Source organism: Prosopis cineraria, unplaced genomic scaffold, assembly GCF_029017545.1.
Source record: "Prosopis cineraria cultivar Desert tree isolate PC_DT_omini unplaced genomic scaffold, ASM2901754v1 PC4, whole genome shotgun sequence".
Lineage (NCBI taxonomy): Eukaryota > Viridiplantae > Streptophyta > Magnoliopsida > Fabales > Fabaceae > Prosopis > Prosopis cineraria.
Window position 1 is genome coordinate 30,166,187 of NW_026555335.1, and position 13,259 is coordinate 30,179,445.

A 13,259-nucleotide genomic window follows, 5' to 3' on the forward strand; every position below is an offset into this window, starting at 1 on the left:
TCTTGATAAAAAGAAACTTTGCTAATAAATTATTTGAGACGTTAACCACTTACATGATAAATTTTGAAATAAATAACTTACTCCTAACTGATCCTCTTGTAACATTGTTTGCTCTGTAATCCTAATGCCCAAATAATAACATTGTTATTTTATTTTAAATATTTGTTTTTGTACCTTTTCAATCCAAATTAATTCAGAAAATAACACAGACAATTCTTAACTTCAATATCTATATATATATACATTGTCATAAGACTAAATGATTTTCCTCCTCTCAGTTTTCCAAATTCCATTGTTCAATAGATAAAATCAATCTTTACTCAAGAAAATTAAATCCTCGTCATCCACATTCCTCATGGCAGCAAAAAAAGAAGGAAAAATTTCACAATTTCAACCCAAAACTTCTTAACTCAATAATTTTGAAGAATTCAACTAGTTACATATTATTTTTATAATCAAAATTTTTATACAATGTCAATTTCAATTCACAAGATAACAACATCTAAACCATTTATGTTTCTCAAGGAAATTTCATGAAATTTCATGAAATTTTTAGGAAATACACGATCAAATAATTCCTTCTAACAAATATTTTAACAACTATCTTGTAGTCAACAATCTATAAGTTTCATATCTAAGTTCTTCTATCCCAATCTCATCCTAATCAATTCACTAATCATTAACCAATCCAAATAAAAAAAATTAATTTAACTAAAAAATTCTATTACATATACATCATTAACAAACTGTAATATAAATTTTTTAGCTTAAATTTCAATTTCCTTTTCCCTACATGGCATGGGCAGTAGAAGAATTCTAGAAAAATTTGCAATTTCAACCATTTATTATGCATACATATAGGTTCAGCACAATTTCATGCACTAACACACCCACACCCACGTAGGATCTTCAAAGAGAAGGAAAAGAGCTTCGAGTTTCTCATCACACAGCAACAACAAAGTAGAGAAATAAGAGGAGAGAAATATACAACTCCCATGCTCAATAATAACAATTCATAAAGCAAAGAAGAATGAGACAAAACTCATGGCTAAATAAGGACGAGAAGAACCCATAATTTGTACCATAATACAGTGGTATACAATAAGCACAGAACAGGGAAGAACAGAGAGATCTCGGTGATATCAAAGTAGTGGCAAGCAGAGCTCTTATTCCCATCGACGGCATGTTGAACAGCGAAGGTTTGAGGTGACTGGATCAAGGATTCAGAACTTTTGAGCAGAAATTTTTCTCTCTCCTCATAGTCCTTATGCAAGCTAAGACAAGGGAGGAAAAAGTAGCCCCAACCTAGGAGAACATTAGAGAATTTAGTGAAACACAACATCAACGTCGATAACATTGAAAAAAGGAAGAAGATGGATGAGAAGAGTTTTTGAATGTTGAATCCTAAAACTTCTAGTCCTCTATTTAGTCGAATGAGAGAGAAGGAAAAGAAGAAAAATATCACATGAAGAGGGCCATAATGGTAATTTTCAAAAGCAGAGCAGCAAAATAAAATCTCACTTTATCCCCTAAGATTCAAACTTGAGACCTTGGAATTTAAGAGCCATAACAATTACCACTGAGCTAATAGTTCAATGTTGATAAGTTTACTGTAGAAATATAAAAATGACAATAAATTACCTTGTCAGAAATTTTTAAATTCAAGTTTGTAACATCCTCCTCCTTCTAATCTCATAATTAAAACCAAATCCCAAGTAAGTAGGAAATGGGATTATAGTAATTATCAAAATACAAAGTTTTTAATGGTTAGTAAATTGGGAACCTTAAGTTTACAAAACTAAATTCATTTTCAAATCTTGCAATTAGATAAATCAGCATTCACAAATATGTGGAAGCATGGGATCATTGCATAAGTGTATTTGTTTAGAAATTTGAAATAAGGGATTTTTTAAAAAATTTTGAGGCGTGCGCCACGACTTAATGAACATGCGCCATGGCATGTTCACCTCTGTGACACATGCTACGGCTCATGGCACCATGTGCCATAGCACAATTGCACGAATGTTGATAGTAAATTTTATTGTTAATTTAACAGCATTAAGGCTAACTTCCGACGCACCCTAAATCTCTGTCCAACATTTGAATAATGCGAACTAGGTGTCTACAAAAAGCTCTTTCTAAGTTCTAACTAATGGCATTGGTCTTAGAATCAAATTCTTTTTAAAATGAAATATGGACACCCTTTTCAAAACTTACACTTTTACAATAACTTTTACAATTTCAAGTGTCCAAACCAAATAACATTAAGACTAACTTGTGTAATGCATCATATCACATGAAATATTCTTAGATCAAATCTTCACTACTCAACCCCTTAAACTCAAAAACATAGAAAGGGAAAGTTTACCAAAATTTTCATCAAGTTTTCCCAAATCATCACATAATTGAGTCTACTCTTACTTATATTAGTATTTTGGCCCTACCATGATAACACATACTCATCAACTCATTCCCTAGGGCCCAAAATACACTTATAATTTACAATTCACATAATGCAAGTAAAGAACAAATAAGAATTTCTAATTGACAATTGAAATTGTCATATACATAAGTTTACTCAAAATAAGGAGGCCTACTACAAAAGGATCGTGATCCTAAGCCTCTGAGTGTTTTCCTCTGTCCACATCTCTTAAGCTATTTCCTATAATATTAAAAATAATGAGGTGAGTACAACTACTCAGTGACTAAGGTCTAACTAACTCATACTAATGCATGTCAATTAGTTTAAATGCAAGTGGCAGTTAATGTCAATAATTTAACTCATGTAAAACTTTTGAAAATAGATATTCACAATTCCACTCATATAATAGCATTTACTTGAGAAACGATACTTTTTAACACTTTTCATATAAAGAGAGTTGGTCACACAAATTATTGACAAATACATTGAAAGAAATTAAAACAACTCATGATATTATCATTAGGGACACAATATAGATAATAGGTACACTTACTCACTATATGCTTAATCACAACTCCCTTATATCCTCCTTATTTCTCTGATATGAAACCATAGGCTATAACTATTGGAAATTGTGCCCTAGAGCCAATCATTGTACTATGGACATTGTTATTTAATGAATTTCTCTTTTATTATCATAACAATTGCATGTTTAATATGATAACTGTATCCCAGGACAAACTATAGTGATTGTCCTAAATGTCCTTGGTCGGTCATCTTTGAGGGATCATAGATAAAATAAGACTAGTATGACTTTAATTAATTATAGAGATACAGATTAAAGTCATATGCACTTGAAAAAGTACAAGATGCTGAACTGACTCGCTATGAGAAAGCTGCATAATACAAGTCATAAGCTTATCTTATATGTAACTATATCACTAAGCCCTTTGACCTGAGATCATCATGAATTTCTACTTGATGACCACTGAACTTTGATCTAATCAAAAGTTACCTTTAACTGGGTGATCATAAAGGCTATGATTGAGTTCAGTGATATTCATGCAAAGGAATATGAGTGGTCAAGATGGAATTTATCCTTCACATTAAGTGAGAGATATTACTGGGCCCCTCAATAAATAAGACTGAGAAAACGTATGGTCATACTATAATGAAAAGTGTTTTACCATTGCTACTGTCAGTCTACTCAGAGATCAAGAAAGTAATGGTCAGGTAAAGGAGAATGACAATTTCATGTCTCATACTTGACCAAAATATCGCGTGATAAAAGAGATGTGATATGGTTGCATGATAGGTTACATTGGATCATCGATCCCTATGTGAATTGGGTAGTTGCAATGTCTTGTTAGAGGCCACTTTGTGACTTGTGGGCTAATAGTATAATTAGCCTACTGTCAATTTCATATAGGCCTATAGGATCGCACACAAGAATAGCTTAACTTGAGCTATAATGTCTAAGTTCATTGAATCTGGAATATGTCTAGATTCAATAAATGTAATATAGGGTGAATGAATTTTATATATATACATATATTTGAATATTTATTTAATAAATATTTATATATATATATTTATATGAAATATAAAATTCAAAATATAATTATATATATATATATATGTATATATATATTTTTGAAATATATATATATATATATATATCTGTGTGTGTGTGTGTGCGTGCGCGTGTATCAGATATATATATATATATATGAGATATATGTATATGATATATAAAATTAAATATACATAATATAATATATATTTTTTGGAAATATATATGTATTTATATATTCGTGTATATATATATAATATAATATGTATATGTAGTATATATTATATTATATTATGTTATTTTTTAATTTAATTTTATATGATAGATTAAATTTAATAACTAACATGATAAGAGAGAATATCATGTCAATTATATAATTTGAATTTATAAGATAAATTTGAATTAGATATGATATTATAGATTAAATTTATGAGATAAATTTAATTAAATTTTTCGTGGGCTTTTAAGTAGAAAATGAAAACTCTTATCTATATGCTATATATAGATAGGGATGTCCTTTGTGAAGGATGTGAAAGTTAGAAAAGGTTCTGACGGCAAAATACTCTAAGAGCCACAAAAAACCCTATAAAAAGAAAAATTAACGTTCAAAAAAGAATAGACACTGAGAGCGCTAACACGTTGTTCAAATTAGAGAGCTGTTCGTGTGGATATTGGTAGAGGGAGCAGATCTATGTTGTCAGCTCCTGAGATCCAAACGTGAACCAACTTCAAGGAATTAAAAGGTAACTTTTCTATCCACCTTAACTTAAACGAGTTTGTTTGGTCCATATTAAGATAGGGACTTTAAAATTTTAATCTTCTATTGCGCCTCCCTATCCAACAATAACTTAATAGAATAGTCTATATTCCATGACTTTCCTAGCTTAAACATTTGTGAGGAGATTACTTGGCCAAGGCGCACCTATCTCACTTATGGGACATAGTTTCCCCTATTTTTTCCACTTTGGGTGTCATCCACCCTAGATTAGCCTCCTCATTGAACCAGTAGATAACTAGTTAGGTTTGAGTCTCTTATTGAACTAGTAGAACAGTCCCTCATTGAACAAGTGGGACAATATGGATATAATCAATCCAGGAAAACCATTGCACAAATGGGGCCTTACCACATGGATTTTATCATCTACTCCTCTTTTTAGGCGAACTCCCGCCTCTCAAGATCATGCAATGCACATTTTTGCCATAATTCACATATATACAATTCATATAACTTTACATTAACCATTTTCATTGAACTTCATTATTACACAAATCATGGAACTTCTTAAACACGTTTTCATGGAACTTCAAACCAAGTAAATCATTAAACTCTAACTTCACAATCATTGTACCTCACACTTTCAAAATCATTGAACTCCACTATTTTAAACATCATTGAACTTCTTATTAATAAAGATTCATATTACTTCTCAAATCACAAAGTCATTAAACTCTCAATAAACATAATACTAAAATCCACTGATAATGACCTCAAAGAAATTTTTCATCACAAGGCATAAAATTCACAAATTTGATCTAGTAAATTTTCTAACAAATCAAGCCACGCTTGAATATCTTTTTTTAATTTACACATTTCAATGATAAATTATAAATCTAAAAACTAATAAACATACAAAAGCATAAGATAGAATTCCCTTGATTATCTCAAACCTTTTAGAGAGGTCAAAGGTTTCATCCTTCAATTACTCACTCCTAAAGCTTCCTAAAAACTTGAATCGTGCCAATGGTAATTACTCTACAAGCAGTTACCATACAAAATATCAATATCCATTTGAGCTATTTTTTGCTAACACTTTATGATTTCTTAATGCTCAAAATTTATTCTTGACTCATGTAAAAGTACTTATAAGGCTTCTTAGCTTCCTTTAACTCTCATTAGTAATCATTGAGCTCTTAAATGGTCATTAATGAAATCACATTGTCCCCAACCACTAAATTTATGGGAATTTCGGACATGTAATATCCTCCAACCACCAGTCATTATAAAATCATTAATACCAAGTTTACTTAGCTCAATCTACTCCCATTAACTCTATTTAAGTTAATGGGTTTAGACCCATAGCTTCTATGGATCAAAAATCACCATAAACAATCAAATTCTAACATCTACCATCAAGAAAATTTAAGGAAGCTTACTTTTAGTATTTATGAGCTTTAAAATACTCCCAATAATCAAATTTCCCAAGCCCTAGCACTGCTCCTTCATTCTCTTCATTTTTCTCTTCCTCTTCTTTGTTTATTTTGCTCAGATATGAAGCTAATATATCAAAATTTTGGCAATGCGCTGCGGCGAAGGGCGCACGTTGCCCTTCGCCGCGGCATATGGCATAGATGAGCTCATTGTATTTGAAAACTATCTCTATGCACCACGGAAGATTGACCATGTGCCGTGGCATATGGCACAGAGAGCATTGCTACACTTTTTCTCCCTCTTTCCTTACCCGGGTGCCCGCTATCAATCCGGACCCACTTTTAGGGCTAAATTCATAACAATTACACCAAGTTAAGCCTATCTGGTCACATACCTCACTAATACATTTATTTGGTCTATTTGAGTCTAATAAATCTTGATTTAAAATTGAGGATGTTACAACTTAAATTCTAGGTTATTACAAGAAAGATCATTTTCACCCATTTTGGTACATATGCTACAACTTGGGTGCCATATGCTACGAGCTAACATTTCTCTTTATGCCTTACGCCATAGCATGTTTCCCATATGCTGCAGTGCACATAACTGTCATGACAACATTTTGTTTCATGACAATTTGTTAGGGCAAACTTTTGGTGTGCATCATTTCCACATTTAATGTTTAAATAGAGTGATTTAAGCACCTATATAAAGCACATTCAATAAACTAGCTAATAACATTGGTTTCATTTTGAAACAACATTTCATTTAAAAATTAGATACTCGAATGCAAAATAGTCACTTGTCAAAAATCAATGCAACCAGGTATCCCACAACCTAACCATTTACGATTAGCCACTATCGAGGCTAAAATTATATTCAATGGACCAATAAGAATCTAATTGAACATATATACATGCAACAATATATTTAAACAAGATTTCACCTTCCAAAGCCCCCAATCATTCAAAAATGGGGTCAAATACATTACATACTATACAAATTGGTCATTTCATAACTTAGCCAAGTCAAATATCATTCCCTATGTACTTGTACTAGCATTTTCAGCCCCATAGCATAACTATACCTCAAAATTACATTCCAAGCCAAAATGCAATCTTCATCAATCGCATCATGCAAGTACATTAAAAAATGTATGCAACGCCTAGTTGGCAATGTATATATATGTACACATTCATTCACATATTTCACATAATTAGGGTATGACAAAAAGCAGTAATGATCTATTCCTTGCCCAGTTCTTCCATCTTGCTCCTACTGGACTGTTACCTATAAAATAGTAACCATAAGGTAAGAAAAAGGTCTAATATAATAACACATGCATGATTATACTATCCATTTGAACATCCACAACTACCTTTAATTGAATGTATAGGCTAATAATACATTGGACTAAGTTTATATGACTAAACTGGCCCGAGCTTACTTAATATATAAGGCAATCTGACTAAAGGCGCCAGTATCACTTTTGAATTTTGGATTCCCCATTTTTGAATACTTGAGATGTTGTAATGCCCCGGCCTACACCTTTATAGGTGATAATGGAATTGCTAGTAATAACTGAATACTAGGGCCACCTAAGGTGTCAATGATATCATATGGATTTTCATATACTTCTCTTAGGGTGAACTCCCACCCTCTCACATTGATCATGCAAATCATGCAATAATGCATCATCATATATAAATGGCTAGTCATTTCTTAATCAAGATCATATAATAGTTTATAAACTCATATCATAAAATAGATATAACACACACACATTCTTTTATATAACATTATTTCTAAAGCTCTTTTCCCACTTCACATATTTTCAAAACTAGGTATTTATATACACTTATAACTAACAATGTCACAAAGACTTATAAACAATTCAACATGTAAATAAATAGGTTAAATTATCTAGTAACCTCAATCCTTTTATTACCGAAAAGGTTACGCATGAAAATTATTGCTCTTCACACTTCTAATTGTTCAATACATAGATGAGCTACATTAATTTACAAAATTAAGTATTATATGTCAATTTCCCAACTTAACATATTTACTTAATAGCACAATAAAGCTACTTCTCTCGTTAGACAATTCTAAGCTCTAATCACTTCCACAAGCTTCTTACAACCTTTACTAAACTAAACAACACTCATATAGGATTCTTACAACTTCCAACCTTCCACTTGAGGCTGAATTCAGCCCAAACCCTAAAACTTACACTACAAATACCAATCTTAACTATAAAGACTCAATTTAACTTCCACCAACCTTATAATAGTCATTAGGCTAGATAAAAACCCTCTATTAACTCAAAATTCATTTTCCTCACATGTCAAACTAAGAAAAATAAGGTAGACTAGGAGATAAAGGAGATATGAAGCTTACTAAGAAGATAATAAGTCAGAACCAACTCTTAGTTACCCAAATTTTCTTACTGTAGTAGAGGAACTCCCTAAATCACATTTTTTGTCATTCCTCCCCTTTTTCCTCTTTGTCTCTCATCTAATTTGATATCTTATTTAGCTAACTTTGGTGCCATTTATTGTGGTGCAGATGTATCTATTGCGATGAATGGTACATAGTCACTTTACTTGACTTTAGGCATCCACTTAAGCCTAGTTGGCCCAAATTAACACCTTAAGTCTATTCCAAAGCTAACTAAATATTCAAATATCCATTAACAAATCTAAAAATATAATTAACTTAAAATAATTCACTAATTATCCTCTATTAGTTCATAATTTTTGGAATAGAAATTTGGAATGTTACATTACACCACATAGATTTCAAATAACAGCTTGGCACTATCTCTCTAGTGAACTCCCACCCATCTATGATTATGCAAGCTCAATTTATATATGCAATGACATATCCATATCTAATTAACCCAGTGAAATCAGGAACTTTAATAATTCAATTCATCACATACTTAGACTCACACTCATCAATCATGATCCTACTATTAAGAGCACAATAGTAACACCAATAATAATTTTAGCAAAACACATTTAAGATTCCTAACTCAAGATGTTAACTCATTTAGGAAATTGATCATGCTTATAATATTGTCACGTATTTCATGGCATAACATACAAACTCATAATTTACAACACAATCATATACTCGAATTAAACTCCTAGTTACCTTTACTCTTGGGCTACCACCCTAAGAGAGAATTTAGATTTTCGAGGGAGCTTCCCACACATGTAAGCTTTAAGAACAATCAGTCTACATTAAGGATTAACAAACAACGCTAATGACTAATTGTCATTAATTAACCTTAATCATAATTAAGGCCTCGATTCCTCATTAAGTGTGATTAAGTAAAACTAACCTTAAAACCTACTTCTATTAGCTTATTTAACTTTCATTAAGCTTAATAAAAACTATTAGCTAACCTCATTAACTTAATTACTTAATACTGGGGTTAATTTTAAACCCTTTATTAATGATATCAAATGCTATCAACAATAAAAACCCATAATGAGAAACTTGAATAACCTCAATTAGACTCCATTAAAGTCATTAAAAAGATGGAACAAGGTTGCCATAACTGGACAACAATGCCACATCCTAAAGACTTAGAAGAAAACTCATAAAAGAGGGAGGAGAAGACATATGCAAAGGATTTTGAGCTATGAAAGGTCCCTAAACACCTCCTACAATGAACCTTAGTAGATCTTCCATGCCTCCCTCTCAATTTCATCTTAAAAACTCATTTTTGCCTTTACTTGAATGCATTTCTACAAATTTAAAATTCATTGCATCAATTGCAATGGATTGCCTAAAATGACAAACCTTATTAAAGCCCACTAATTTGGGTCTAAAGTGGCCCAATAACTCCAAAAGCCTCATTTTAAGCCCCATATAGGGTAGAGTCGAGAATAATGGTCAAGCCTAGAGGGCTTGTTTCAATAAGGTATGAGTTTGAAAAATGAAGAAGTTTTAGGGTAGCTGGGCTTTTAGGTATGGACTTGATAAGCCCTAAAAAAAAGGGCTTAAGCTTGAGTAGTCGTCCAAGTCTTGTTCTATTTTTTCTCTTTTACCTTAGAATGCACCATTTGGCAAATAGGAAAAAACCCTAAGCATTCAACTATTCCAAGTTCTCTAGCTCTCTTCGTCTCTCAACTCAACCTCTCCCTCATGCCTTCTCCTTTCCTCTAGCTGTCTCACCTCTCCCTCTTGCCACTTTGCTCACCCTTTAGATCTCTCTTTCTCTCACCTCGCCTCTCCTTTTTATCTCTTAACTCAGTGTCTCTTGACTCAGTCTCTTCCTCTCAGTGTTCTATTGCTTTGGCTTTTTAGCTCTCTTATTTTCAAGTAATTCCTCTATCGACATAGGCCTTTTTCTAGGCCATGGATTTCAAGATTTCAATTTGATGCTCACTTTTAAAATTTTAATTTGATTTAAAAATTTTGATCCCTTATCTTATTCTACAAGAATTATATCGATATACCTTATATATTTTATTTTTGAAACTTTGTTATGAATTTTGATAGCGTCAATTAACATATATTTAGACTGTTAAATCTTTTATTTATTTTCTAAATGATGTAAGATCTTAATTTATTTTATGTTAAATTTTATAGTTGATTATAATGTTAAATGTTATGATGTTGAATTAAATTATTTTCTATAAAAATAACATTAAATTATAATATTAATATTAATTTTTTTATTCTTTTCAAAATCGGGCTTCTGACCTCGGCCCTGAACCCTTTCAACAAAGGCCTGGTCTTAAGATTTGGTCAAAATTTGAGAAACTAAGCTTTTGGATGAGGCCCACCCATTTTCCCATCTCTAATATAGAGTCCAGTAGAACCAAATGGTCATCTAACTCTATTAATCAACCCAACAAGGGCTAGATTAATTAACTAAGCCTTCTAACTAAATTTAATTAAGTATATCTTAAAATTTGAAATGTTACAAAAAGTACTTGAGAAAGAGTTGAGACAAAAAAAAAAGACTTAATAACCACTTAAATGGTTACAAAATATATACGGCCAGTCAATAACCCTATCCAATGAGTTTTCACAAATAGTCAAGTCTAGTCAAAATAATCAATCAAAAGTAACAATCCATAACTAAACAATTCAATACATGACCAATCTTTTTACATCCAAAGATTTAATCAACGTATAACTAACGGTCTATTTTCTAGAATAGTCAATTATAAATTTACAACCAATAGCATGTTAGCAAGGAAGTTCACGTAGCATACACTTTTGGTTTATTATTATCTAGTTTTGATCAACCTCATCTCATATTTATTTCTCTGGTTGAGATTGTGTTGAATATTATAAATATTTTTTAGTATTTCAAAAGAAACTATTATAAATTAATAATATTAATTATTATTTAAGTCTATTTATTATTTTATAACATATAATTTAAACAACATTATTATTTAAAATCATTTTTTAAATTGTAATTAAGGTGGTTTTATTGCTTAGCATTATAAGATCTGCCTATAAAAGGCAATGCTTGCCACAGGTTTAAGAGAGCCTTTGGTACTCTCGGCCTTTCTCTCTTCTTCTATCGGATTAGTTCATTGTGTAGTTGCCTGAGTATATTCTGTAAATTTCAATTGTTCTATGTCCCTACTTTTAGTAGGAAGAGTCTGTTTAATCCTGGGGAGCTGTCACGTAATCAACCCGATGTGGCATAATAGCTCTTAAGGATAGTGTCCTTGGACACGATTCAAATTAGATTTCACCAGCGATTGCCAACAATCTTAAGAGCTGCTTTTCAGCAACAATGAAAATGAGGGAATAGTACAAATGCTCAACCCACAAGTACCTAGTTCATATAGGTCTTGGTGTGAGTGGATACAATGATGGTATTGGGGGTATAATCCGACTAATAAGACATCTAACACACGACCAAGATCTATTGTTTCAATAACAAAATTACACCAACTTTTTTGTGTGTTAAGTTTTATTGGTCTAGGTTTGGTTCAAGTCGAAAGACACCGAATTCGAAGTGATTATCTTCCGTGAAAATAACTCAGATGATAATGGTCCTTTTGATACATGTGGGAGATTGTTACAATTGTATTAAAAAGGAAAGTCCCATGTTGCTCAAATGAATGAAGGCCTTAGTTTATGTATACTAAGGTATGAGCTTGGGCAAGTAAATGGGCTTAAAGGAAAAGTGAGTTAAATGTGGTATCAAACAGACTGGGTATTTTTCTAAAATTTTGAAAACTATAACGTGGAGTTATAAATTATTTGTATAAAATTAGTTTTCAAGAAAATTTTTCTTCCTTTTGAAATATGTGGGAGATTGTTGAATATTATAAATATTTTTCAGTATTTCAAAAGGAATTATTATAAATTAATAATATTAATTATTATTTAAGTCTATTTATTATTTTATAACATATAATTTAAACAATATTATTATTTGAAATCATTTTTTAAATTGTATTAAGGTGGTTTTATTGCCCAGTATTATGAGATCTGCCTATAAAAGGCAATACTTGCCATAGGTTCAGAGAGAGCCTTGGTACTTTTAGCCTTTCTCTCTTCTTCTATCGAAGTAGTTCATTGTGTAGTTACCTGAGTATATTCTGTAAATTTCAGTTGTTTTGTGTCCTTACTTTTAGTAGAAAGAGTTTGTTTAATTCTGGGGAGTTGCCGCATGATCAACTCAGTGTGGCTGAATAGCTCTTAAGGACAGTATCTTTGGGCACGACTCAGACTAGATTTCACTAGCGATTGCCAACAGATCGTAGGCTTTAAAATCTCAATTCCCAAATCCCTTTATCAAAAGGTGCGGAATCTTCTAATAGGAGCATCTGACAAAAGCTGTGATTTTGTCGACTTCAAATTTTCCACTTCCAAATTGAGTTTGGAAAATTTGGATATCAGCAATTTCAAGCTGTGATCCAATCAATGTTGTGGTTTCATATTCAAATCTTTCACTGAGGAGGAAAATGATGTCAGCCTTATCGTAACCTCTTCATTCAATTCTAAATTCATTCTCACAAACTGCTACTTTAGTTGAACTAGAAAGACTCATGAAGACCACGATTGCCACGATGAAAGATGATGGTTGGAGCACTTCATATGCTTTCTCTGGTCATCTTTTTGTACCA